Below are 24,911 nucleotides of genomic sequence, written 5' to 3'. Positions count from 1 at the left end.
GAGAGAGAGAGAGAAGAGAGGAGAGGACAGGGAGAAAAAGAGAAAGGGAGAAAGAGAGATGAGGGGGAGAGAGAGAGAGAGAAAAAAAAAAGAAGGGGGGCCATACTTCAGGCTGGCTTGGGCCCCTGATAAGGTCTTCTAGCAAATTTTGCTTAAAAACAGGTAATTGAGGTTGGCTCCCCCACCACTATCACAGCAGTGCTGAGCTTAGCCATTGCTGCCACTGAGGAAGCACTATGCATGTACAGATTTTGGAAGAGAAAAAGCGTTTGTTCCACTAGTGCTGGGAGAGCGCCCAAGGTTCAGGGCAGCAGGACGGTGATGATTGCTCCCAGTAGATGTTTTTCAGCCAGGTGGTGGCTAAACTGTGATGGGCTTACAGGTATTGCAATTACATGGAACTACACATTTTAAAACTACACAGTATTTTTATAAGTACAGGGCACACTTTACTGCTTGAGTTTATTATATTGCAAAGGTGAAAGGTGATCAAATCAAGATGTAAATATATTTTTAAAGAAACATAGTAAACAAAAACATATTCCCTCCCGCCATGATTACAACGTGTGTTTTCTTCTGTTTAGTACGGCTGTGGTCAGGGCCTTTCTATCTCTTCAACAAAGATGGCCGCATAAGAAATTAACAAATAATTAGAAAAAAAATTATAACAAATGAAAAAGTGAAAGAGAATCAGATAAATAAAAATTAAAAAAGTAAAAAAAAATAAAAAAGTGTGTGTGGGGGGGTGCTCTTTCGCCTGTGTAGGCAAAAATCCTTGCACCGGCCCTGCGGACAGTGGCCATGTTTACTAAGGACAGGTTACTAGCTCTCCTTTTACTGCCTAAAAATCTGGCACATGTGACTAGACATGTGACCATGCACATCATCGCCGGGGAGGAAAATGCTCTGCTGATGTAATCTTCCCAGGATGCAATGCTTGGGCAAACTGGTTGTTTTGCCCTTTAAAAGCAGGAAGTGAATGCTCTGCAAGTGTAATTATTTCAAAATCACAGCATTTTACACCTGGCATCTCTATGTTTTTATTAATCATCATACATAGAGGGATGCAAAGGTAGAATTTGTTTTTTGAGTGTAAAGGTCCACTTAAAGCCATGATGTTATGTACAAATACTGGGCTGTTCTGATGGGCAATGCTCTGGCACTTCCTGGGAGTGTTTAACCACTTGAAGACCATGGTGTTTCACCCCCTTCCTGGCCAGGCCATTTTTCAGTATTCAGCGCTGCGGTACTTTGACTGACGTTTATTCAGTCATGCAACGCTGTACTGAAAGAAATTTCATACCATTTTTTGGGGACATATTTGGTGGTATTTAATTACCACTGGGGTTTTTATTTTTTACTATATAACAAAAAAAGTACCCTAAATTTTGAAAAAAAACATGTTTCCCTATAAAATGTTATGAAACATTTATTATCACCCCAATTTTTTGGTAAAATATAAAAGACGGGGTCACGTCGGGTAAATAGACACCAAACATGCCCAGTTTTAAAATTGCGTGCGCCCGCGAAATTGCAGAAAACGACCGCAACCAAAATTGTCCATAGGCGACGCTTTAAAAGTTTTAACGCTCATCAGTTTAGTGTTGTCATTTAGATTATTTGTGAATATTTTTTTTAGCTTCTTAATTTTTTTTAAATGCTTTATTTTTTGTTAAAACTTTTTTTTTAGACTTAACTTTATTGCTATCACATAGGGACTAAGCAATCCCCTATGTGATAGCCAGTTCACCAAACAGGTCCTCTTTATGGAGACATCAGGGGTCTCCAAGACCTCTGATGTCACCTAGGGACCCCCCTATGGGAAGGGGGTTTACACACAGCGGACTTTAAGTGGTTAACCACTTGAAGACCAGGTGTAGAGCTCCTTCATGTCCAGGCCATTTTTCAGTATTCAGCACTGCGGTACTTTGACTGACATTTATTCTGTCATGCAACGCTGTACTGAAATGAATGTTATACCCTTTTTTGGGGACAGATAGAGCTTTCTTTTGGTGGTATTTATTCACCACGGGGGTTTTATTTTTTTCTATATTTCAGAAAATTTTGGGGAAAAAAAGTGTTTTTTACATTATGTTAGCAAACAATTATTATTACCCAATTTTTTGGTAAAATATAAAAGATGGGGTCACGTCAGGTAAATAGACACCAAACATGTCAAGCTTAAAAATTGCGCACACCCGCGAAATCGCAAAAAACGACAATACCCAAAATTGACCATAGGCGACACTTTAAAAGCTTTTACCGCTCATAAGTTTAGTGTTATTAGTGATTGATGGCCCTAAAATTATCGCTCTCACTGCGACGTTCGCGGCGATATGTAACATGTGCGGCGTAATGGGCGCAATCATTGTTTTCGCTGGTATGCGCACCTGACGCATGTTTGCATGCGTGTATGTATGGGTGGGGCCTTTTATTAAAAAAATTGTTTTTTTTTAATTCTTTTTTATGTGTGACTTTAATTTTGGAAACTTAATTTTTTTTTTCCTATTCTTTTTTTTTCCACTTAACTTTATTGCTATCACATAGGGGGCTACGAAACCCCTCTATGTGATAGCAAAAGATGTGGCAGGTCCTCTTTATGGAGACATCAGGGGTCTCCAAGAACCCTAATGTCACCTAGGACCCCCCTGAAGAAGCTGATGAAGTAGAGATCTGCTTCATCAGCTTCTCTCCAGCGTCTGAAGCTGGAGAGTGACACAAGAATGCGGAATTATGTAATATACATCACTTCCGCATTCTGGCAGCGGAGAGGGGACCGGAGGGAGCCCGTGTACCGAGCTCCCTCTGATCCCCTGTGACAGAGGCCGTATGCTGGTCCCGGGCTCGCACGGGGCACAGCGGAGCCCGGGACCGGCATGACAACGGGAGGGGGGGCCGCATAGGGAGGGGGGCCAACACGGGCCGGCAGCTCATACAAGCGATCTGCCAGTTCTATAGCCGGTGGATCGCTTGTATGTTAACAGGCATCGGTGTCTGCTTTTAAATCGCAGGTGGCGCGCGCAGGTGGTTGTGGCTGAGCGGACGTCTAAAGACGCCCGCTCAGATCTAGAGACCTCCCGGCCGGCCGTTTTTTCACAACGGCCGGCCCTGAGGTGGTTAAACTAAAAAAATATATATATTTTTTTTAAACCTAAAACGGCCCTGAACGCGTCAAAAACACAACAAAACACACTGCACTGTGTGTGCTGAAACTCATGCAGATTTGGTCTGCATTTGGTGTGAACAAGCCCTTATGTGTAAGTGTGTGTGTGTGTGTGTGTACTGTGTGCATGTGTGTATAAGATTCCCTGTGTGGTCCTAGGTTTTTAAGAGTACCTGTACCCCTGTGTTTTACGGTCTCTTAGGAAGGTATCTAATTGTTTTTTGAATAATGCAATACTCTCAGCTGATACCACTGCTTGTGGCAGAGAGTTCCAAAATGTAACCACTCTGACTGAGAAGAAGCCCCTACGCCCTCTGTGGTTAAATCTTTTCTCTACCAATTTTAGGTGGTGGCCTCTAGTCCTTGTTAGGGAGCTTACTGTAAAAAGTTTACTGCTGATGTTGCCATCACCACCAAACAATTTGTACATTAAAATCATGTCCTCTCTTAATCGCTTCACTTCTAGCATGAACAAGTCCAAATTTAGCAACCTTGTTTCATAGCTTTGATCCTCCAGTCCTTAATTAGCTTCTCTGGACTCTCTCCAGCTCCAGGACATCCTTCCTGTGGATAGGTGACCAACACTGAACCGCATACTCAAGATGAGGCCGAACCAGCGATCTATAAAGTGGCAAAATGATCGCTTTCTCTCTACAGTACATTCTCTTTTTAATGCATGACAGTACTCTGCTAGTTTTGTTTGCCGCCACCTGGCATTGCAAGCTATTATTCAATCTGTTGTCTACTATGGCACCCAAATCTTTTTCCAATTCTGACTTCCCTAGTGTAGAACCCATTAATGTGTATTCCACTTGCCTGTTTTTAACCCCAAGATGCATTACTTTACATTTATCAACATTGAACCTCATCTGCCATATAGTTGCCCACTCCACTATTTTATCCAGGTCCCCTTGTAATGTTATAATGTCTAAGTCTGTGTCTATAACCCTCCCAATTTTAGTGTCATCTGTAAACACAGAAACATTGCTATTCTCGCCCTCCCCAATATCATTATTTACCAGGTTAAACAATATGGAGCCTAGCACAGAAATGAGGCACCCACTACCGACCTCAGACCAATCTGAAAAATAGCCATTTATCAGTACTCTCTGGACACGTTCCTGAAGCCAGTTCTCTATCCATGTACACACCATTTCATCTATGCCCATAACTTTAAGCTTGTGTATTAAGCGTTTATGTAGTACCGTGTCAAACATTTTTGCAAAATCCAGGTACTTCACATCCACTAGTTTTCCCCTATCCAGATGTCTACTCACCTCTTCGTAGAATGTTAGTAGGTTGGTCTGACAAGAACGGTCCTTCATAAATCCATGCTGCTTTTCACGTATTATACCTTTGTCACAAACAAAATCCACTAAATAGTCCTTTGTCATTCCCTCTAACAGTTTACATACTATTGATGATGTTTGAATTACTGGTCTGTAGTCCCCAGGTTGGCATCTTGAGCCTTTTTTGTATATCAGTACTACCTTTTGCTTTACGCCAGTCGCTTGGTACCTTTACAGTCATTAATGAGTCATTGAAAATGAGGAATAATGGTCTTACTATAGCCCGGTCAAGCTCTTTAAGTACCCTGGGGTGCAGGGTATCCGTCCTATTGATTAATTTACATTACGTTTATTAAGTCTTTGTTGAACCCTGGAATTTGTCAACCACTGCGGTATTTTACGCACTGAGCTACTCATATTCTTATCTCCATATGTGATTAGCAAGTCAAGCAAGAGCATGCTGTTAATGTGGCTATTGTTTCCATCTTAAAGGGACAGTAATTTTGCTTTCGAGATTGACTCCAATGCATCTCTGTGAGATTTTGGTGAAACAAAAACTGTCAGTTTCACCGATCCCTGGTAGGCAAATGTGATGAGTAAATTCCAGCCAATTTGCTAGCACAATTGATAATGACAATATTTTCCTTGGATGGATAAGAGTAATCTGGCTTACATTTAGTAAAGGGATTCTGTAGGGACAGACAAGTAAACCTTGGTGCTGTCTTTAAGGTGTTACTAGAGGTCGCTTTTAATGGTTTAGCTAAAAGGCCACCTCTTTATTTAGTTACATAGTTACACTCCTGTCTTTATGTTCCCTAGTTCCTTCCTAAATTAAAAATATATCTGAAAACACCCTGTTATGCAAAAATCACAGCACAAACATAAAAACTGTTTATGACTCTTAAAATGTGATGTGTCATTTACCTTTTTGTCCATAAGGGGGGGAGAGCGCTCCATCAAAGCTTGGTCATTATTGCAGCAAACATCTGCTTGGTTCAAAAAAGAAATTTGATTGGAGCAATTAAAAGGTCATGTACAAAGAGCAACCGTAATAACACTTATAACCAAAATCCCTAGAGGTAAGGCAACAGTTTCATGCTTTCATGATAACCTTATAAAAGTAAATTAAGTGAATTAAAATAGACAGTATAAATAAATTTGATGCAGGAACTTTTTAGAGAGATTACCAGTAGGAATGAATTGTAGGACCATCAATATATTTAAGTGATTTATTACTATAGCACATTTATAGCACTTACATATAGTTTTTAAATTAATAAGGAAATTAAAACTTTCATACTTGCCAACTTGACCAGAATTGCTTGGACAGTCCCAATTTTCCTTCAGTTGTCCTATGATGGCTGTGTTCCAGGATCAGGGCCATGGGGACAACTGCAGTGAACAGTGATAAGAGGTGCACAGTGATATAGAGTTGCTGTTGGCTGAGGCTGGAGGGGTGGGCTGGCCACCGAGGAATCAGGGCTGGAAGCAGTGGGCTTATGTGTTGGACCAATTTGGAGTGAAGGGTGACAACATGGCAAGTTGTCAGCAGCTTTGAAACTGCAGCTGGGACAATACAGACTGGGGGACAACCTGGAGCCGTCAGATAAGAACTCATCCTATTACACTCCGGAAGCATCAATACTGCTCAGCTGCTGCTTTAATGCTGCCTTCTCTTCCAATATCCCTCAGGTCCAAACTGTGCAGTGCAATGTGCATGACCACTCATTTTTTTTATTAGTAGCAATGCTCTGAATTGTAAAATCTAATCGTATTTTCACTGGTCGAATACATAACATTGTTTTTTTTTTAATTACCTTTTTTATTTTTCTTTACAGTGGCTCAATTTTTCATCTCCCTTGAGCTATTTCACAAACTTCCCAATAGCAATACAGACCTCAGACCCATGGCAGCCCCCTGAGAGCATTTTCTAGCCTGTCTAGAGGTAGATTGCATTTGTCCTATGAAATGATTCTGCATTTTACATGCACCTGACCCCCTATACTATGCACATTGCCTACACCTGACCCCTGCACTATGTACATTACATACATCTGACCCCTGCACTATGCACACTACATACACATAACCCATGCACTGTGTACATTTCATACACCTGCCCTACACTATGTACATTACATACTTCTGACCCCTGCACACCATGTGTTATCCCCACTTCACCCCTGCACTCTTTACAACAGAACAGAAGTCCTGGCTAAGATAAGCCCGGGGCTGGGGGTGGGTGAGATGGAGTATGAAGCTCCTAACAGTCACCCAGCCTGCAGTACTCTCATCAGCCTCAATAAATGTGATTATAATGTGATTCTGACAGAGCTACTGGCCCTCAGAATGTCTCTCAGTAATCATGAATAGTTGCAATGAAAATCTGAGAACTGAAATTTAGATTTAGCCGTCTTGTCCGGTCCCTGAGGAGAGCGTTTACAGAAATGACAAAACCAATCGGAGGGTAGGAAGGGTGTGCCGATGGAGTGTTAAAGTGCTTATGATACTTAAGGAGACACTCTGTCCATGTCAATTCTTCTAACTGTATCAATATTTCGAGTCTGACAACCAACATATTTTTGAATAGAATGAAATTACCATTTAAAAAATAATGATTTTTGACCCTGCTATACTATTTGTTTATTCAGCTTGATCTCCTAGAGTAGGTAGTATTCTGGAGTGAGGGTTGTTCAATCTTGTCTCTGCTTTTAAAAGTTGTCACCCCTCACTTGGTACGAACTACAGAATTATTAAACCTTAACAGTTTGTCACAGATAAAGAAGGGTGACACTGGGCTCAGTACAAATCCACACTTCAGTACGGAAGCCACACTTGAGGCCCTCTACATTTACTAAGTTGACCACCACTGGTTTAGAGTCCTGGTGCCAACTTGTCCAGAAGGACAGGATCTGGCTACTCTGGTTGAAAAGTGAGGAGAATCCTGGCACTATGGACATCATAATCTGACAAATTAAGCCAGACAATCCAAAGACTATTTGCATTTAACATATTTTACTCATGTCATTGACTTGTAAAGGTCTCCCTTTACAACGTTTGAGACTGCAGCTGGGTGTCACTGGCGGGATATCAGCAGCCCCAGCAAACTCAGATCTGTCACTCAAGTGACACTCTATAGTATTCCCCTTCGATACTCCCTGGCAGCATAAAAGGTTAGCAAGGAGGGAGGGGGCTGTTCTGGGGAATTGACAGTTCCTGAAGAAGCCAAATGTGTTAGCAATTTCAAAGGCACATTGCAAAATTGTTTATGGAAAGGAAAAACGCTGCAAGTAAGCACCTAAGGTACTAGATTTTTCTGTGCTTTTACCTGCAAAACTTTAAGTTCGAGACGGGGTCTTTTTAAAAGCTCTTTTCAAAGTCACTGTTAATGTGACATTCTCTGTCCGCATTTGCCTGGTGCACATGCATTCTATTATAAAGATCTTTTATAAATAAGCCACGTTGGGGCCAATTTTATTATAGTCCACCGCAGTGGAAAAATGCTGTATATAAAATATGCTGTCTACAGCTACTTTAGCAGTAGAGTCTTACTCTACAGTATGTGCTTTCCACAGGCAAACTTCCAATTATTTGAATAAATAATTGGCATTGGTTCAAGAATGGCAAGGGCCAGGACTTTAATTTTCCACCATTGATGATTTGTCAATGGCATTATGAATTCACTAAAGTAAAAATGATTCCAGATTGTTTAACTCTGCTCTGCAATGTTGTTGTCTTCTTTCACACATAACATGACAGAATCCTTGTAATTTCTTAAAGAGTTGGAATAAATGCTCCATTTTATATTTCCACTTAGCAACGTTGTTTGTGTTTAAGCCTTGGATGATAAGATGTTTCACAAGTGCTATGCTGTATAATAAGGAGAAATGACATATAAATGCCCTTCAAATCATATACAGCCCTCTGTACTTGATAAGAATTTGAATTAGTTAATTATTTTTTTTCAAAAGAGGTCAGTAAATTAATAAGAATTGCATAATTCCTCTGGTTTGTGATGATAGGAGATTATTTTCTAATGAAGGTAATCAGACAGACAGTAAGTGCCTGGAGTTATGAATGTGCACAAGAAGGGTAAAAACACACAGTCGCATACAAAGAATATTGAATTGCTACATTTTTGAACAAGCTACTTGCTTGTTCAAAAATGTTTAAAGCCCAATTTTAACATGGTCCAAATTTTAAAAAAATGGATCTCCAGCGACTGTTTAAAATAAAATCTGCTGTACCCACCCTATCTCCAGCGCTGTCCCCTACATACCCACCTGTTCCACTATTTCAGAAGTTGTCCTTTTTCAGGTTATAAGGCTCTTGGTGTATTTTCCTGTGAGTCCAGGGCAAGGGTTGGAGCCTTACACCTTTTAGATTCCGATCACCGACAAAGGAGAAAGAGAGTGAAGAAGATGTGACATCACCAGACCAGGAAAACAGGAGTGGCTGGTCCGGACAGGGTCGGCATTAAAAATATTATGACATAACCCATTTGTTTTGCAGTATTGCAATGCATTTTAGCTTAGTTGATATGTATGTTGGTTGGCTTTGCCTGTGTGTGAATGCATTGTTCGCACATGCACAAGAAAACACACATTAATTACATTAGTAATTAGCAGTGCCTTTGTATTTAAAACATTTGTTTATAAACACATGTAAAAACAGTATAATTTTATTTAAACACATAAGCATTATTGGAGCTCAGGGGGAAAGAGTGTACCTAAGAGGTTCTAATGATTGTCCTTGGCATTCTTCCTGTGCAGCTGGCTACCTCGCTAATTAAAAATGATACAACAGATCATTAGTATGCAGGCCATATTGTAATTTAATATCATTAAAGATTACCTTTCCCTTTCAATCTTCATTCATTATTATTTTTGAAAACTTTCAAAAGTCAAATACTGCTTACAATGAGGCAAATTGGGGTCTTTCAGTGCCCAATTGTGTACAGAAGGACTCTAGAATTCTCATCCTTTGCTAATTTGATTGGCTCCCTTCATTTCCAAGAAACCTTTATTGCACTGGAAATGAAATGACTAGCATTCCCTTCATGTCATAGGTATATTTTTGTTAAGATACTTTCCAAAACTCTTCACAGCTAAAGTGATGCAGATGAGAATATTTTTTTTTTTGTTAGCAGTGAGCCACGATCATATCTTCATAATGTTTGGAGAAGCGGGGGGATCCCAGCATCCATCTGACTCATGTTTTGTATTGATGGGGCCCTAAGTCAAAGAGGATCACGTGTTGCTGAACTTTTGAAATTGATTGTATACCCTGCTGCCAATTTTACACTGCTGTATTCTCTGCATCTTAATTCTTGTAGTAAAACCCTGTACTCTCTGTCTGTAGAAAATTTGGGGCCAATGTCCTGCTATCTTTCCTTTCTTCTTATTATTTAAGGTTAAGATATGATAAGATTCATTAGCTGGACAGACATAGGTCTTCATAAATAGTACATTGCTATTGCAGATACAGTATTACTTGTCTAGTTTACTAGCATTACGTAAACCAACAAATTAGCAAAGATAGAAGACAGAAATTATGTTATGCCATGCTTATACATTTTCAATGCCTCCAGACCCATTGACAGGCTAGCTTTATGTATAGATATAATCATGTATGTCTTGCTCCTTCTGTTGTTATTTTTCCTTTTTTTTGAAAAACAAAAACTATAATAAAAATTGTCAATTTGAAAAAAAAAAATTGTCCTGCTAATGGCTTATTTTATACTATATAATCTGTAGTCTCTTGATTCTTGTAATAATACACAATTTTACACTGCTATCACCTCTCTTGATTCTTGTAGTAAAGCCCCAGACTGTGTCGTTTAGGGGAACCATTCAACATGGGTTCAATTTGCGTGCTGTTTGACTAACCCATCTTAAAATCCATAAATTGCAAACTTTAACCAAAGTCTATGAGAGGCTAATCTGGAAAAACAATCCTGGACATTTTAAAGTCTAATGGGAAAATTACTGTCAAACATAGGGCATGGAGATCTGGGCACATGTACCAACCAAAATCATTTAAAAAAAATACTGTTCAGGGGAGAGGGTCTTCGCTTGGAAGATTACTTGAATCTGTCTGAAGTTTTCCAGATCTGTGAAAGTCTCATGGATGGTCCCAGCGACAATGCATTCTTTGCATCATATTTTAATATACATTTTTTTACATTTTTTTAAATTTTACAATTTTGTTTGCCCTAAATACAGCAATAGTTTACCTTTTTAGGTAGCTTATGATGTGACATCTTTTTTTATACAGTGGTAACAGAAATTAATTGACTGGTGAGAGCCTCTCTGCACTCTCTACAGTTCCTCAATATTGGGGTCTATTCACAAAGCTGCCGAAGGATCTAGCTGTAGCTTCGGCCGATCCTTCGGCTAGCTTCGGCCCCAGGACCCCTTCGGTTCAGTAGAACCGAAGGGGTGCTGTACGGGCTATTTACTATAGCCCGTACAGCTCCCGAATGTGGCCGAGCGGCTCAGTCGAGCCGAACGCATATGCATCGGCTCGGCTGAGCCGTGCTGAAAGCCGAAGCTGGCCGAGTGGCCGGCCATTGGCCGGCCCACAGCCTGCTTCTGACAGCTGGGTGTAGCCTGCAAGACACTCTTTTGGAAAAAAGGTGACATTTAGGCTTAGGACTTAGAGGTAGCTCCCAGGTTGCATTGCCATTCTTGCCAATGTTTGCTTCACCTGGGCAGGGATGGCCTTACAATAAAAAAATATGATAATTTTAAAAAAGTAAAAAAACCAAAATAACATACTACGTAGTAAATGTTGTTTAAAGAAAGACCTCAGCCAGGGCCACAGGTCACATGGAGAGAAGAGCTGGGTGGATTCCCTCCCTCTCCATGCTGTCTGTGTGTGCTGGAGGAGGCAGCTCTGTTATGACCTAGACGCTGATGTTCACTGGCCTTTGCACCTAGATGGGGGAGAGGGAGCCTGTCGGGTGAGGGGACTTCAGCCTGAATCAGGGCACCGTGAATGGTGGGTGGCTGTGTACATGCCTTGTGGGCAGCTCTGCAGGCGACCAGCCCGGCGAACGCCCTGACAGTTCGTGTGTTTGCTGAACACACGAATTGCAGATGTTTGACTCGAACATCAAACCAATACCTAGTTAGGGGACTGACAGTGAAGTTCAAGGTTATGTCTGACCCTACTCAGTGTGGCCCCATGTTGACACTCTTCCTCACTTGATGTGCTATTAGGGAAAGTTTCTCAAACTCCTTGTCAGACTTTACACCATGTAGTTGAGGTCTCAGATGTTGCAACGCATATAGATGGATAATCTTGTGGAAGTGGTAAGGGTGGAAAGTGAGGAACAAGGTAAAGAAGGAGTGCAGGCAGAGCTGAGCCAAGGAAAGGCAAAAGAAGCCTTGGGTTCTTCAGTAAAAGGGGGTGCAATAAGGCTGGACATTTTAAAATATGCTGCTGAAATAGTTCACAGCACATGGAAGAGAGGTGCACTTTGGCCTTTTGAGGTCCTTACTTCCAGTGAGCTCTTTTGTGCATAGTCAAATGTTTTCTAATGCATGTGGTACCCGAATAGCTGGTAATTATTTATTACACCATATCCAGCTTAAAGTTATTTCCAAATAATGTAATTCAAATGATTGGTGTTTTTCCCATATTGCCCTCGAAGTCACATAACACTAATAACCTCCTACCCGCTAAATGGTAATTTATCATTTTTCTTTTATTTTTGCGTTGGTACATATCCCCAAGTCAGCAGGCAGTGCCCAGCTCCCAAATGCCCTTTGACAATTCATTGCCTATTTGCTTTGAAAATGGGCAGAATAAATTTTTCTAGAATCATCCGCCTATGAATGGGGGCCCTTTAATAGGGTTCATATTTAAAGGATATTTAAACCCTATGGGGTTTTTGCATATATCTACTGCTGGCAAGTAGTAGATATATGCCAAAGCATTTTTACAAAAAGTTAAGAAAAAGGTTTAAACGTACCTGTGTCTCCGCCACGCGATCCTGTCTGAAGATTTTAAAAAATCTCGGACAGCCGCAAAGGATCATGGGGCAGGCGCATGCACAGTACAGATCTTCGGCCAGGAGAAGATGAGAGACATGAGGTAAGTCAATGGAGGAAGCATGCAGGAAAAGAGAGGAGTCAGTGCTGGATTGGAGACCGGCACCAGCGCTAGAGAGACTCCTGAAAACTACAGGAAAGAAGAAGATGATCGGATCAAGAGGCATCATTTAAGGTAAGTCCTTACACTAGCATGGAGGGGGTAAATATCATTTAATGTCACTGTGCGTCCCTCATTTGGAACCAAATTATTCTGTCCCCTTAGTTGGATATCCCTGTAATTAGACTGAACTGTCCTTTCAGCTCCCAAATTATAGCAATTGTTTTTGCTTTTAAAAGACAGTTTAAAGGTGAAAAAACAACCATTATTTGCATTTTTTCTTAACTTAATAGTAACAAAGCAAGACAGAGGTGTGTCCTTTTTGTACATACTTTGCATCTAAAGGCTCCCCTCTTTCCTTTCTCAGAAAGTTGGGAGTCATATATAACGCCCTTGTGGTGTATCTCATTTGAGAACATTGTGACCTTTTTTTTTTTTTTTGTCTCCACTATTTTGTGTGAAGTGTCTTACAGTATATCTCCAGTGAATGCCAACTGCAAGATAAGGAAAGGGAGAATGGCTTTTATCAATGAAAGGAGGCTGGGACTGACTCATATTCTTATTGATGCCACCCAGCTGTGCCAATCCTCCTAAACTTCATTCCATTAGGCAAATTAGACTATAAATAACACACTCTTTGAAATATCTCTGGTAATGGAAAACATCTGTTAATATTAAGAAATAGACTGAAAGCCCTCAGAGAATATTACATGAGCTAAATTTGTGCTGGTGCATTCAGCTGAACATAATACAAAGTTACAATTGTTCAATGTCACAAGACATTCACTGTGGTGAACTTTTTATAGCAGGACCTGCAAAGAAAACTGTACTGAAAAAACAGGGAGGCTTCTTATGTTGATCTCTACTTCTGAAAATGCTGGTTCTGTGGCTGGCAGTTTTGATCCTTCCCATCTTTCTTATTCAATGTCCTGGAATACATATGCAGATTAGGTGTTCTTGACATGTTAACATCAGACTGACTTTCCTGATCAGTGTGTTGGGTATAAGATAATGATGTTTGAAGCCATTCACTGCCAAGAAACTAATGAGAAGCTGACCAATGAGAAGCACTTCTTGCTAAGAGCAGCAGGGGTGGGGGGAGAGGGGACAGTTTGGTGGGGGTAATTCCATTTTTTCCAAATTCGTCTGGGAAAATGGAATTACCCTTTAACAACTCTGCACACATAACTAAATGACATACATAATAACAATAAGCATGTAAAACTAAACTGGCTTCAGCTTTCCTAAAAATACCTGTTTTGAGAGGAAAACAAGGGGGTTATGCACTCGGCTGCCAAAAGCAGCTGAGTGAATAACCAAGCCGAAGTGAAGTGGCCCTGTACGGCTGAAATCAGCCGTACATCGGCAGGCTTTGGCTAGCTTTGGTTCAGCAGAACATGCTCAGATGACAATTCTTTTAGCCACTTGCTGTTCAGAGCAATTTCTTACTATTTGCACACACATGATAAAATCTGAATTTTGGCTACACTCAAATTGAATTTAGTGCACAGAAACAGAGTATAATACCCAATTTTTGGGTAAAATATAAAAGGCGGGGTCAAATATAAAAGACGGGGTCACGTTGGGTAAATAAATACCAAACATGTCAAGCCTTAAAATTGTGTTCAACCGTGTAACCGCAAAAACTACAATAGCCCAAATTTCCCATTAGCGATGCTTTAAAAGCTTTTACTGCTCATCAGTATCGTGTAAACAGTGAGTGATGGAACTAGAATTATTGCTCTTGTATTATTATTATAGCAAAATATAATGTGACTGGTCCGCTTTATGGAGACAGCAGGGGTCTTTCAGACCCCTAATGTCACCTAAGGACCACAAAGAAGCTGATGAAGCAGAGATCTGCTTCACCAGCTCCTTCTCTTGGCTCTAAGAGCACACATGTACACAGTGGCACCGGAAGTGATGTAACACACATCACTTCCGGGTGCAGTGATCAGAGGAGTGATCAGCAGCTGGAAGCTTGCTGATCTCCCTCCGATCTGTGAGGGGAGACCCGCTGTGCCGATCCTGGGCCTGCACAGGGAACAGCGGAGTCCAGGGAAGCCAGCAGCGGGGGGCACACATTCAGCTGCACCGTACCAGTGATCCGGCATCTGTATAGATGCCGGATCACTTGTATCTAAACAGAAATCGCTGGCTGTTTAAAATAATACCAAATTATTGGTATAACCACTTCAGGACATGAGGTATTTTGACGGTGGGCAGTCCTGAGGCGGTTAATTAAGAAACCAATTTTTTAAAATAAAAAAAATTGATCCAACGAAGTAATCCACACCAATCAGGGCATTGTCAACAACGCCACCGACTTGCCGAAATAAAAAAAGTCTGACACCCGCAGAACACACGACGCAAAATGACCTGTATGACAGGTGCCAGTAAAAAGTAAACAAATGGGCGGAGCTAGCGGTGACATAACCGCTGGCTCTGCCTATTTGTTTTGATTTGGCCAACACCTGTCATATAAGTCGCCAAATGAAAACAGCTGGGCAGAGCCAGCCGTGATGTCATGGCTGGCTCCACCCAGTTGTTATCAATTAATGAAAGCCCAGCGTCCTCAGGTCGTTTGAGGACACTGGGCTGTCACTGTATGACAACAACTGGGCACAGCAGGCCATGATGTCACAGATGGCTCCGCCCAGTTGTTGTTATTTAATGGCAGCCCAGTTTACTCAAATACCCTGAGGACACTGGGCTGTCATTGAATGACAACAACTGGGCGGGGTCATGTGTTACATCACAGCAGGCTCCGCCCAGTTGTTTACATTTGCAGGGAGTTTACATTTGGGACTATAAAACTGATAGGCTATCTACCCAGAACTCTATCCAGAATTAAAACAAAACGTTTTTGCTTTACATACACTTTAAAATTGTCACTGTGTAAGAGAGGCAGTAGGGGGCTATCAGTGACCCAATCGTCTGCCAACATTTAACCAGTTACCGTCCGCCCGTTGTAAAAAAACGGACGGGCGGCACTGCAGCATTGGCGGGTTGGCGTCTCCAGACGGCATTTTTTTTCTGTTCGCGCGCGCCCCCTAGCGGGCGCGCACGGGCAGAAAATACCCGACCAATGCAAACACCCGTTGCCCGGTGTTTCACGTATAGACGATCGGCGGCTCTATAGCCTGCCGATCGTTTATACGTGCTCGTTTTTTCGGCCGGCGCCGTTTTTTTGCCCCCCCCTCCTGACCCCTCACCTGCAATCCCGAAATCCGCTGCCCCATCTGCGGCCTGGGATCGGGTCGGGAGGGCGTCAGGAGGAAGGGGGATCAGCTCCTTGCTGACCTCCCTCCGTTCTGTTCCCAAAATGTTTAACTCCCCCACCCCCACGTTTACGCAGATATAAACGTAAATACGGGCCCGGTGCCCCAGCGCGCAAAAATGACAATTGCGCCACACACGTTACATATCGCCGCGAACGTCGCAGTGAGAGCAATCATTTTAGGGCCATCAATCACTGATAACACTAAACTGATGAGCGGTGAAAGCTTTTAAAGCGTCGCCTATGGCCAATTTTGGGTATTATCGTTTTTTGAGGTTTCGCACGCGCACGCAATTTTAAGGCTTGACATGTTTGGTGTCTTTTTACCCGACGTGACCCCGTCTTTTATATTTTACCAAAAAATTGGGTAATAATAAATGTTTTATCATTTAATATAGGGGAAACAGTTTTTTTTTAAACTTTCGGTAATTTTTCCTTAATGTAGTAAAAAATAGAAAACCCCAGTGGTGAATAAATACCACCAAAAGAAAGCTCTATCTGTCCCCAAAAAATTATATAAAATTCATTTCAGTACAGCGCTGCATGACGGAATAAATGTCAGTCAAAGTACCGCAGCGCTGAATACTGAAAAATGGCCTGGATGGGAAGGGGGTTTAACACCGCGGATATCAACTGGTTAAAGCTCTTTCTTCTTAATGCTTTGAGTTGATGAGCCACCAAACCCCAAACCTGGCACTTGTTTTAAAGTAGAATTGCTGGCAGACATTATGATAGCCCATTGAGTGTGTTGTTAGTGGTTTAAGTCCATATAATGGGTTGTAATCACTTGTACAGCTCCCCCTAGTACCACTCTCCAGCATGAGTCCGCAGAGCTACAGTGCAGCCCTTAAAACTGAATAAGAGAGATTTGGATGCTTAATCTGCATTGAACAGACAACTGTACTTAGGCTGATTTAAAACACAGCATTAATCTTCCTTTAGGCTGGTCACAGATATATCTCACAGATAGTTAGAAGATCACCAATCAGCCATAACATTATGACCACTGACAGGTGAAGGATATAAGATTAATTATTTTGTTAAAATATTACGCAGCAAGTGAACAAATTGTGATGGCTAGATGAGTGGGTCAAAGCAAAACTGCAGCTCTTGTGTGATGTCCCCAGCCTGCAGTGCTCAGGACTTACCAGAAGTGGTCCAAGGAAGTTAATCCGGTAAACCGATGGCAGGGTCATGGGCCAAGACTCTTTGATGCACAAAGGGATTGAAGGTTGGCCCGTGTAATCCATTCCAACAGAAGAGCTATTGTAGCCCAAATTGCTGAAAACGTTGATGTTGATTCCGATAGAATAATGTTGTCTGAACACACAGTGCATCACAGTTTGTTGCGTATGGGGCTGCATAGGGGCTGCATAGCTGCAGACTAGTCAGCGTGCCAATGCTGACCCGTGTCCATTGCCAAAAGTGCCTACAATAGGCTCCTGAGCTTTAGAACTGGACCTCAGAGTAATGGAAGAAGGTGGCCTGGTCTGATAAATCACGTTTTCTTTTACCTCATGTGGATGGCCGGGTGCATGTTTGTTGCTTACCTGGGGAAGAGCTGGCACCAGTATGCACTATGGGAAGAATGCAAGCCTGCGGAGGCAATGTGATGCTCAGGGCAATGTTCTGCTGGGAAACCTTGGATCCTGCCATTCATGAGGATGTTACTTTGACGCGTACCACCTATCTTAACATTGTTGCTAACCAAGTACACACCTTCATGGAAATGGAATTTCCTGATGGCAGTGGCCTCCCTGGTGCAGAGCAGCCACTTGTCTGCTAGTGCAGCTAATGCGCCATTTTCATCCTTCTCCTATTTTCAGCCATGCATTTCAGCCATCACTCTGGATCCCAATGCATCCCTTTTCTCCTCCTTCTCCAGGGTGCATATCAGGCTTGATTTTTGACCTTCTAATTTGTCCTTTTCCTCCTCCTCTTCCCCCACATATGCACATTTTCCTTCTTCTCCTTAAAAGTGCATAGTAACCATTTTTTTTATTGGGCTGCTAATGTGCCTTGTTTTGTGGCCTGTGGTTTGGAAATTAATATACACTGCCTGCGCATATTAATCCGCTGCGCTTAAAAGCACAGTTGTATTAAGCTCTTTTGTGCAAGGAAAGGCAACACTCATGCAGAGTCAAGAAAAGGTGATGCTTTCATGGTGGAGTTCTGTTCCCTGTGTGTCTGTCTCTCCCACCACAGCAGCTCTTTTATTTATATCTCAACAAAAGGATCATAAACAGGTAGTGACAAAACAGGAAGTGACCAAACAGGAAGTGACCAAACAGGAAGTGATGTCAACAACCAACATCACTTTCTCAATACACCAACATCACATAGCCAATGAAACACATGTATAATAGAAAGGGGAGTGTATGTTTGTAAGCGATGTGCAAAGAAACCATGTGTTTTTCTATGGACGCCGCCATCTTTAATCTCTTGTTCACACTGGAGCGAACTTTATCCAGCATTGCTCAGAGAGCAATGTGCAATAAAGTTACTATAATTCCAATGAATGCAAGCTTATCTGCAGGGACAATGCAATACTACCTCCAGCGCACTGATCAGACGCATCAGAAATACGAACGCACGTTCCTTTCAAAAATGCAGATATGTATCTTAAATAATACTATGTCCTCAAAGCAAGTGCATACACGCCACACCAATAAATCCGCGCACCGCGCAGGGGCCCTAGCCGGCGTCCATACACTCGCAAAGGAAACACTGCTTGCATAAGCACCACTCCAATGGTTTACCCCCAGTGCCGAATAATCAGGGTCACGCTCCAATCGAGCGTGACACAGAAATCCAAACACTGAGAGACATGATGACAATATTACAATATACTAAAACACATCCTAATAAAATTTCCACAACACCTGTGCTACAACATCCAGTCTCCATTATTTTATCCAGAAGGTCCATAGCCAGTGCCAATATTTTGAACAGGACTCCTTCATGCTATCCTGCTGCATGTGGTATGCCATGAGGAAGCAGGAAGCGTGAGAGGGACACAAGGAGGAGTGTTGGAGTGTAGGCGGTGAGGATGATATGTTTTAGGGTGCTGGCAATGAGGAGGAGGAGTTTTGGGGGATGTATCAGCCCTGATAACAGGGTAACATCATGTGGGGAATAATGGCAACAACCCGGAGGGAGAACAGAGTGCCCCACTCTGAGGCAGCATGGTAAATAATCTATTTGACTCATTTGTTGGCTGTGCCTATAACGGGGGAATACATAACATGAAAAGGTGGCCTTCTTCCCACATTTGCCCGAATTGCAAGCAACTTCAATTTGGTTCAAACTCATGGTAAACCCAAACCTCATCCCTACCAACTGTCAATGAAAAGCTGGGGAACGAATCACAGTATACATTATTGTACAGAATTTAAAAAAATGTATTAATGTATATATCTTTTAACCAAGGTTCACTGTGCAGTTAAACGTCACCATCTGGTGATTCATATTGACACAATATTCTTTATATCTATACAACAACATACTGCAGGTAATTTACAATACTCTATTATGTCGATCGATTTTTGTTTTAATAAAAGCACACAATCGTGTTCAGAAAATAGCCATGTTTGTAATATTTTTAATTTTCTTGTTATTTCCTTCCGTCTGCCCCCTAATGTTTCTCTAACAAGAGAATTAAAATCAATATATCCACCCCTAATGAACATTACCTAGCAAGGAATGTCCTCTGCTGCATTCTCTAGAGGTCACACACACTCTCATATTTTAACAAACATTTTCTGTTGTTGTCTCTTTATTATTAAAATTAAGCCAGCCATAATTAGAAGAGCTCTGCTCTAAAAAGCGGGAACTGAGTTGAAAGTGAACATCATACAGGTTCTCTGACAAAGTGTGCTCCCAATACGCACGTCACAAATGGGAAGAAAGGTACACATGCACAAAAAAGGATCTAATTAGCGCCAAGGAACATTAACTGCTTGAGTACATGAAAGGAAAAAGAATATAAAAGATAAGAAAAAATCCATTTATTTCAGTTAATCAAGGAAAGGCAATGAGAAGATGGTTCAAAGGGAACCCAAACACGTGTTGGAGAAAGATAGCAAAACAAATCAAGACGTGCATTTGTTTTACTTTCAGGCCAGGGAAACAAATAGTTTTTATAGGCTTCACAACGCCAATGTGCTTTCTTTTTTTATTATACTTGATATATTGCACACCCAGTCTAAGTGGAGAGCATCAATGAAGTGAGCAAATTATATCCATGTGTTGATTTTGGCTGAATAAAACTGGCATTCACAGAGAAATTAGGTATTCAGAACAATCATTGTGAAATCAATAAAAAGGCTTTGTTATTATACTCCAAAATATGTTCTTACTTTTACAAACACTGCATTTCCCTGCCTCTTCTGAGTAGCAGCTCCTGCTGTTGTTTTGTGTTGCTGGTATATCTCAGTCATCTCTTCCAATGCATCTGGCCCCAGGCTATAGGAGAGGCTGGCAAAGTAGGGAGGTGGGCGGGGATAAGGGAAGGACATTAGTGAGGAGGCGTTAAGCTGTGAGGGAGTAGTGAAAAAAACACTGTACTAGTTTCTGAGCACACTGCTTCTTCATTTGTGATTACAATGGGAGGTATTAGGAAGGCAGAATTAAATGTGGACAAAGGCATACAGCAAATGTTTGTGAATGTGGTTCTCAGCATTTATTCATCTGAATCCAACATTGTCACTAATGTTGGATGCATTAGATAATTATGAACAAATTTTCGCTGCAGCAAAGTGACATTAGACAACAAAGTGACATTTCTCTTTTTAACATTTCACAGTCCACATAAATAATAATAATAAAAAAAAGCCTGGGGTCCCCCCACCCATTCATACTAGACCTTTTCGGTCTGGTAGGAATTTTATGGGGGAACCCAATGCCAAAAAAAAAGCGTTGGGTCCCCCTTAAAATCCCCCACCATACCATTGACCCGAGCAGCACCCTGGCAGAGCAGGAAAGGGGGGGGTGAGTTTGCGCTTCCCCCTCCAGCACCATACAAGGTCACATGCCCTCAACATGGAGAGGGTGCTTTGCCGGGGGGGAACCCTTGGAAAAACACCTTGTCTCTATGTCGATGAGTACAAGGACCTCTTCCCCACAACCCTGGCCCGGTGGTTGTGGGGGTCTGCAGGAAGGGGGGCTTATAGGAATCTGGGTGCCCCCTTTCACAAAGGAGCACCCAGATGTTGCCACCCCTGTTAAATTGGTAAAGGGTAACTGTTACCCCAACTCATTCACCAAATAATAACAGTCAAATTGTAAAAAAACACACTGCACCGTATACAAAGCCCTTTATTTGAACAACAAAAACAACAAAGGTTTTTGACAAGACTTTTATTTAAAAAAACAACAACAACAAAAAAGTCCATCAATGTAATCCAAAGGTCATTCATGTTGTCCAACAAGGTAGATCCACATCAATCACGATGGACGACTGCCGCTGACTCGCTGAAAGAAAAAATACCTGAGGATCATCGTCATGACCGAACCCGCCAAACTCACGCTGCAAAATGACAGCTCTGACCGGGAGCAGAGCTGTCAATGATAGTAGCTCTGCTTCCGATTGCTATTCAGGACTCCAGAATAGCATTTGGGAGCTCCTGAATGCTATTTGGAACCAGAGCTGGCATAATGACTCCTAATGCCTAAAATGCATGTATAATCTTATAGGTAGATTGTTGTTGAATATAACGGTCTGGCTCTGAAAAGATTGCTGTACAACCAAACTTATATTTTCCCTCTTGCACTACAGATACAATAAAGGGAGGAGTAGAAAGGTGAAAGGGCAGTGTTATTTTATTATTTATTATTTCAGTTGCAGATGATGTCTGGATCTACTGATGATTTTGACATGTGTTAGTGTTTTAACTGAAGATAAACTCCACGTATTAAAGCAAAACTCCAAACAAATCATATCTTAACCCTTTCAATGAGGATACCTCTGCACTGCAAGGGTTAAGTGCTTGTTTTGTTCAGGATCGCCCGAATGGCGATCCTGGCTAACTCCTAGACAAGTCCCTTAAGCCTCGCTCACCCTCCACTCCAGCAATAGAATATCCCTCAGCATCCTTACGACCAACATACTGTATAGAACATCATGACTCACGTCCGTTTTGTGTGCTGACCTGATCTGTACGCTCCTGCAATAAAAATGCATCCCAATGTATCCCTATGTGTTTTATGGGCTACAGTTCTCACGTGTGCAGTCCGTTCAGGTTAAGACAGAAAAATACTGCATGTCACATTTTGTACGGTCAGGAAACGATCCGGAAACGTAAAACGCGTCAAAATGCACTGCACTGCAGCTAACATACTGACAGCCCAGTCCATCAAAAAAATAAAAAATATATTTTTTTTTTAACTGGAACGCATCACAAAATGCGGCAAAATGCGGCAAAACACATAGCACCGCGTCTGCAGATCCGCACCTGATCCGGACCTGATCCGGACCTGAAACTCATGTGAACAGGCCCCCAGACTGCTGGAGCAGAGATGGTGTGAGGCTGAAGGGACTAGTCTAAAGGTGACCATACGCCTTACGATTATCGGACAAAACTTTTCGTCCGATCGAATAATCGTACGACAGCCCCATCCTGCCCCGATGATCGCAAGATTCATTTAGCCGTAATTAACGAAAGGCACCTGGACGAAATGCGGTAATTGATTTGCCGTATTTTTGTTAGCCCAAGCACAGTGTAGATCGTACGACTTTTGACGGACGGAAACGCCAGCAACCTTACGACAATCTAGCAAAGTTTTCAAACATGCTTGACCGTCAAAAGTCATACGATTGTACAGTAATGTCGGTCGGACACTGCAATGCACACATAGGATTATCGGCCGAAAAGTCGATCGCATACGAAAATCGTCCGATAATCGTAAGGTGTATGGGCACCTTAAGAGCCAGCCAGGATCATGGTTCAGTTGACCGATAACGTTGTTATTTTAGCTCCCTAGACAAAATGAACACTTAACCCTTGCAGTGCGTGGTTAGCTCCACTGCGAGATTTACGATTTGCCCTGAATTCTGCTTTACTTTTTCTCATATGCTGAGTCATAATTGGTCAAGTTTGTATTGGGTTTATTTAACAGACAAATATGAGCTCTTCTCATACCCTATGACATGCAATTTATTTGCAGGTTTTGTATGTACTTTTGCTAAAAACCTTTGCTAGAAAAACTAAGCTTAATTGTATAAAGATGGTCTATCAACTGCCGTCATTACTACTTCAGAACGTAATTTTGTAGTCTAGAAAGTTACCCTTTGGAGAACTTTCCTGTGTGTAGATTTTGACTTTGTCTTACTCAATAATAAGGTGAAATTGAAAGGTCAAACTTGTTTGACTACTTTAACCAATTATATAACTGTTAGTGAGAGACAGCAGAAAAGGATAACCAAAGAGGACGTAAAATTCTATGTTAAAAAACCCTTTGGTCTAATTAAAAGCACTTTTGTGTATTTAAAGACATACAGTATAATGGAGCACAATGATTCTCGCTTAGCTGCTCTCTTACACAAAAGGGCCTCAAAAGCTCTTTCATAAAAGATGGAATCTGTAAGGAGAAAAAAAGACCACATCAAAGGTACAGGAGTCCGAAAGTATTTATTTTATAACCGAAGTTTAATGATAACAAAGATGACAAGCCAATGTTTTGGGGTTTTTAAAGTTCCCTGTTCATTAGGGCTTAGGTTGCTGATTAAGTTGGACTCTTAAGGGAATATTTACAAAGCATTAAAAGGGACTTTCACCAAACAGTTACTAGGGATGAATCAACCACTGTCATTAAAAATCACATGCACAAGGAAGATTTTTCTGACTCCGATTGTTGTATTAGCGATTTAATCCCTTGCTGAGACCTCTATGCCTGGCCTGTATAAGCAGATATAATCATTGCAGACAATCCTTATCAGATAGCTGAACTCACCAAATACCTTTTCATCCTTGCTTTATTGCTTGCAGCAGGGTTGGAGCAGACAACAGGATACAGAAGATGAATGAACAGACAGTATGGAAGGTCAGAGGTGGTAATGTTTCCAAGCATGCAATGTAGATTAACAAGTGGTCATGTTACTGTCAGACATTTTGATGCCATTAAAATGACTACTCATGAAGAAAATGAAAAAGGGGAAATACATCATAGATGGGAGGCAACACAGAAAAACATGGTGCAATAACCCAAAACGACCACCCGATGTCAGTATAATTATTATCTATATTATACCATTGAGCAAATGGCTGAAAGTGACATTAAAGTCAAAAAATTTTACCCTCCCCCAATGTAAATTAAAGCACTTACCTTAAATGATGTTTCTTAATCTGATCTTCTTCTTTCCTGTCGTTTTCATCTGTCCCTCCAGTGATGCGGCGGGTCTCTGATCCAGCGCTGAGTCCTCTGTGCTTGCTGGCACTGTCCCTGTCCCACGGTGTTTGCATGTGGGTGCACGCGTCCATAAACTTACCTTGTGTCTCTCCTTGCGTCTCGGCCGAAAATGTGAACTGCGCATGCGCCCGCCCCAAGATGCTTTGCGGCCGCCCGAGAAATTTCAGATTTTCGGACGGGAGCGCGCGGGGAAGACACAGGTAAGTATTAACCCTTTTCAAAGCGTTTTTTTAACACTTTTTGCATATATCTACTGCTTGCTAGCAGTAGATAAATGCAAAAAACACCGGAGGATTTAATAACCCTTTAAGGAAAAGAAACTATATACATTCTTGTTTCACATTAATATGAATATTAACCATGCCTATGTTTTTTACAACTGTGTAGCAGCACAAAGATTCACTTGTAGTGAACATTTTCAACATCAGATTTACTCCTTTTAAAAATAGTGTCCAAAGAGGGTTAAATCAACTCTGGAGTAAATTGGCTCTTTTAGTTTTTTAGAAACTCTTTTGTGGATTGTGGGTGCAATGCACAGTCTCTACAAGATTATTTGCCACCTCCAAATCCCTGCGGAGATACAGTACATACCTCTCCTGTTATGGGGCTGGAGAAA

The sequence above is a fragment of the Nanorana parkeri genome, unplaced genomic scaffold (genome assembly GCF_000935625.1).
Source record: "Nanorana parkeri isolate BGI_ZX_2015 unplaced genomic scaffold, ASM93562v1 scaffold403, whole genome shotgun sequence".
NCBI classification, from domain to species: domain Eukaryota; kingdom Metazoa; phylum Chordata; class Amphibia; order Anura; family Dicroglossidae; genus Nanorana; species Nanorana parkeri.
Note: the sequence above shows the minus strand (reverse complement) of the source record.